Raw genomic sequence first — 5222 nt, 5'->3', positions numbered from 1 at the left:
ATTAAACTCTCTCACAAGCATTCTTCCAAAAGGCAGCTTCTGAAGAAAGGTTTTCCACCCCGGGCAAAGCAGCTGCAATCTTCCAAAAAAGAGCTGAAACAGTATGCATTAGAAGTATGCATTCTATACCAAATTTTTTAGAAATATGCATTAAATACAAAAAAAAAATGCACTAAACCAATTAAACATACAAATAAAGGAACTAGATGAATACTAACCATAGATAATTACATCCTAGCGCATGTTACTAGAACCTGTAACAATAAAGATGATTTATTAATATCATCTTCTCAATAAACAATAAACTACTATAATTTAACAAATTAAAACTTTGATATTACCCACAATAGATCCCAAATTAAGTTCATATGTGTCGTCAAGACTGATATGATTATTATCTTCAATTGATCTGATAATTTATCCATTGTCATATACAAAATATAATAAAAATAAACAAATATAATAAAAATGAAAAAATGAATCGACACAAACCCTTGTTGCAAATTGGGACAATTACGCTTGTCATGTGATACTCCTCGTTGTTCGCATCCACGACAAAGCCTAGAATTTGATGTAGATTTCTCTTTTGATGATTTTAATCTCTTCCCACATCCCTTAGTTCTTACTACAGAAGGATCAATAATACCAAGGCTCTCATCAATGGATTTTTTTCTTTGACTTCTATCACCGCATGTTGTACTAATGGACATCTCTTGAATTTTATTGTAGATACAATCGAATTGTTCATCCAAGAAGGTTGTCCTTTCATTACTTAAAGATGCATCATCAACTAACATGGAAGCTTTATAGGACAACCTCGAATGTCTCGACATCAAATACCTTTCTGAATCTGGATCATCAATGACATTTTGCTCCCCTAAAGTATATATTGCTCCAACTCTTGCATTTCGTGTCCATCGTTTGAGTATATACGTATCATGCAAATGAAACACTTGGTTGATACGAAAAAAAGCTAACATATGTCTGCATGGAATGCCCTCAAACTCAAATTTTGAGCAGCTACACGATATGTAATCCCTCTGTTTGTCATGCATGAGCACTCTTGATTTTGAGGAAGAAGAACTTTGAAATTTCATCACGTGGTAAACCGCTGAGGCAACTCCTGTAAATGTCTGTTGCACATAATAACTATGACTCTCAGTCATTTCACTTTGAAACTCCAGCCATTTCTTTTTTGTGTACAGCTTAACCATTTGAGTTTCCATTGGTCATGTTGTATTAACCCTGGGTTGCTCATTCATATCAATATGATCCGCAACTAACTCATTGTATCTTTGATATCTCAATGCTCTATTAAAACATGTGATAAAATCCATTAATGAGTTCTTATTTGAGACATATTTCTTGAAAAATACATGTGAGCCTTCAGATCTTTGGCTACTTGACATTCCTGCAAAAAATACATGACTAAAATATGTCGGCACCCATCTGTGTCTCAATTCATACATCAAGGACAACCAATCATTTTTCTCTAAGTTAGCATTCTTGATAGTTTCTTCCCATGACTTCTCAAAATCATCAGGTGTTGTAGAATTTACAATGACGTTCTTTAAGCTATGATAATGGTTTCGAAAAGTCAAAGGGTCCAATTTATTTGGGAATTTATTCAATATGTGCCACAAACAATATCGATGCACTGTTTGAGGGAAAACTTGTGCAATTGCTTTTGTCATGGTAGGATCCTGATCAGTGATGATAATGTTTGGTGCTCCTTTAGGCATGGCTTCTGAGAACTTTGTAAGCAACCAAACAAAAGACTCAGTTTTCTCATCACTAAGAAACCTGCAACCAAAAAGAATTGTCTGATGATGATGATTAACCCCTACAAATGGTGCCAAAATCAAGTCATATTTGTTGGTGTTATATGTCGTATCAAATACAACTACATCACCAAATACACTGTATGTCCTCCTTGATACATGATCAGCCCAAAAACACCTGCTAAATTTGTTATCTGAATCAGTCTCATAATCAAAGAAGAAAGCTAAATTTTTCTCTTGCTCAGATGTAAAAAATCTATCAGTGTTTCGGCATCGATACCCTTTTGTTCATCTCTTAAATTTTTCTCAAAATTTCTAATATCTCTTTCTGTGCAACCGACTCCCTCAGGCCCTCCATACTCTATCTCCAATATTCGCATTTGTTGACAAGTTGGTACATTGGCCTCTGAAAACTGTTTTGTCAATGTTTTCTTTGCTGCTGAAACATTACGATGTGAGCGTAGCAAATGCACCTTTGATGGAGTCGAGAGTGGATGATTATGGGCTTCTATGAAGTTACTGACAACCCAATTAGATCCGGCCTGTTTCTTGACAAATGCAATATTCGACTTACAACCCGTTCTAACTGTGCCACGTGCTCTTTCCCTTGATACATGATCAACTTTTGCATGTTTACTCCACCGCATTAGATCCGTATGACCCTCTTTAAAGCAAACAATTTGCTTCCACGTCACTTCATTTGTTATCTTATTTTTCTTGCTTGTGTTTATCCTTGAACTAAATCCAACTTCTCGTGCATATTGATTATAGAATATGCCTTTTCTAGTGATGAGAATTCCATTCCAATTTTTGGCTTTCTATCATCTGCAACTTGGGGAATGAATTCTTGATCATCAATTGTATTTTCTTCCATTTTCGAAGCTCCTCGCATTACATTTGACAATAAATAAGTAGATAAATAAATAAAAAAATATATTAGTTATTTTTTATAAAGTCAAAATTACAAACAATTTAATAGAGAAAACAACTAAATTTAATAAGAAGAAATAAATAACCCCCTTAAAAACTAGATCAGTCCCTAAAGATGTCCTCTTAGTTAAACATAGTGCTCTCGTTTTTCAATTATTTTGTTATTTTAATTATTATATTTCTTCTATTCTGTTCGTTTAAGATTTGGGATAGGGATTGCAAAACTAAACTAGTTGGCTTAATGAGAACTGCCTAAGGGTAAACTAATTGTTGAACTCCCAAGGCATGAGCAATTTGTCTATCTCTGTTGCATTGCAAAGCTAAACTAGTTAGTCATTCCATTAGTCATTCCAAAGCAGTTGAAATATATACACGATGCTTGTACACAAGGACAAACCTCTGTATGCCAAGCTCATCAAGTATTTGAGTTTGCAGTTTGCACATGTTTTTTCAACTATTTTGTTTTTTGATATTGTACATTACAAAAGGCATAAATAACCAGGTATTGTAGTGTACCGTCGAGGAGGACAAATGAAGGGGTGTAAGGTGCGGAAAAACCCTAGCTTCAGCTTGCCGATCAGAAACCCCAGCTGTTCCGCGGCGAAGGAGGAAGGCACCTGTGGGTTGTCCTCTTCGGCGATTGCGTGGCGACGAAGGAGGAAGGGGCGGAACCCTAGCTTCGAGCTCGGCGGCGAGGAATCGCAGGGGGCACGACGAGGGAAGGCGCCTGTGGGTTTTCCTCGCGGCGGGTGCGTCGCGACAAAGGAGGAAGGAGGACTCTTCGACGAAGGAGGAAGGAGGTTTCTTCGGCGGCTGCGTTGCGACGAAGGAGGAAGCGGAAAAAAAAGTTGACGAAGGAGGAATTAGGGTTGGGGAAAAAACTGACGTGGAAAGATAAATTAAAATTTGATGCGGGCCAAAAAATTTGATGCGGACCTGCCACGAGGGCAGGTCCGCAGCAGTCCGCAAGAGGCGTTCTGTATATATATATTTTTTGATAACTTTAACCACGTACAAATTAATATAAATATACTTAGCATATGCAGTCGTCTTGATATTTGATCCATTAATTCCTTAGCTCATCTATGCAGTTCTCACCTCCTCCCTCGACTTGTATACTATAGCCTTGGGCTCCTCACTCGGCATGTATTATAGCGACGGTAATAACTCTTATCTTCAGGAGCCCCTCTATTATTGTCCTATGCGATCTGGAATGAAATTAAATCATTAAAAGTTTCGTCCAATATGGTGACACGGGTAAGATGACCTGCGACATATATGTGTATATCTCTCTCTTGTGTAGACCCGACCCCGGGCCGGGTCTGGCCCGGACCCGGCCCGGGCCCGTAACCGGGTCAACGGGCCGGTTGCCCGTTGACCCGGTTCTGGTTCATTGGGTGTCCGCAATTTTTTTTTTTTTTTTTTTTAACGGGCTTAAACCGCCGGTAAACGGCGGTTCATAGCGTTGGAACCGCCGGTTAACCAGCGGTTCGTAGCCGTTGGGAGGGTTTTTTAGGTATTTTTTTCAACGGTTAGGATCATTTGACCGTTTTTTGATCAATGACTATGATTTAGTGTCCGTTACTATCAAAACTCTATAAATAGAGAGCTTATTTCATCATTTTTCACACACATCTTCTCTACTCTTAATCTCATTTTCGTATTCTCTAATCTCTACACGCTTTCGTTTTCAATTACAATGGAAGGAGGCCGCGGAGGTGCATCATCTCGAGCTCGGAAGGGAAAGCAAATAATGAATCCGCGGGAGGAGGACCCCAACATTCAATCCACCGATGATGAGATCGAGCATCTTCCGAATCCGACACCCGACACACAAGGAAGTACCGATGCAATTACTTCTAAGGTTCAGGAACTTCCTCCTCTAAAATCTTCTATTTTTACTAAACATTTTGAGAAGGTCACTCTTCCGTCGGGAGAAATGCGTGCAAAATGTAAGCACTGCAATGCTTCCTACAAATTCCAAGCCGGCGGCGGCTATGGGTCGTTGAAACGACATGTAGAAACGAAGCACCCGACGGAATATGGACTCGACCGTTCTCAAACACAATTATCAAGATTTTCTTCAACTAGCGGTAGTACCGATTCCGGTTTATTTTTATATTCGGATAATAAATTAAGAGAATCATTAGCTAAATTTATTTCCGTAGAACATCTTTCTTTTAGTTTTGGATCTAAATGCACATTTGAAGATTTTTGTAAAGAATCTCTTAATCCATGTGCTAAACGTGTTCCTAGGACTACACTTACTCGTACAATTAAAAATTAGTAAAACAAGGAAAAAGAATTTAATTGATGAATTTAGTAAATTAGATAATAAAGTTTCTTTATGTTCCGATATTTGAGTGATCATTGGCAAACACATTCGTATATGGGTGTGACTTGCCATTGGATCGATAACTCTTGGAATCTCCAAAAAGATTATTAGCTTATAGAGTTTTTGATGAATCACATAATGCTCATAATATCGCACAATTATTATGTTTAATTTTA

Source organism: Zingiber officinale, chromosome 1B (genome assembly GCF_018446385.1).
Source record: "Zingiber officinale cultivar Zhangliang chromosome 1B, Zo_v1.1, whole genome shotgun sequence".
Classification (NCBI taxonomy): domain Eukaryota; kingdom Viridiplantae; phylum Streptophyta; class Magnoliopsida; order Zingiberales; family Zingiberaceae; genus Zingiber; species Zingiber officinale.
This window is presented reverse-complemented; position numbering follows the sequence as displayed.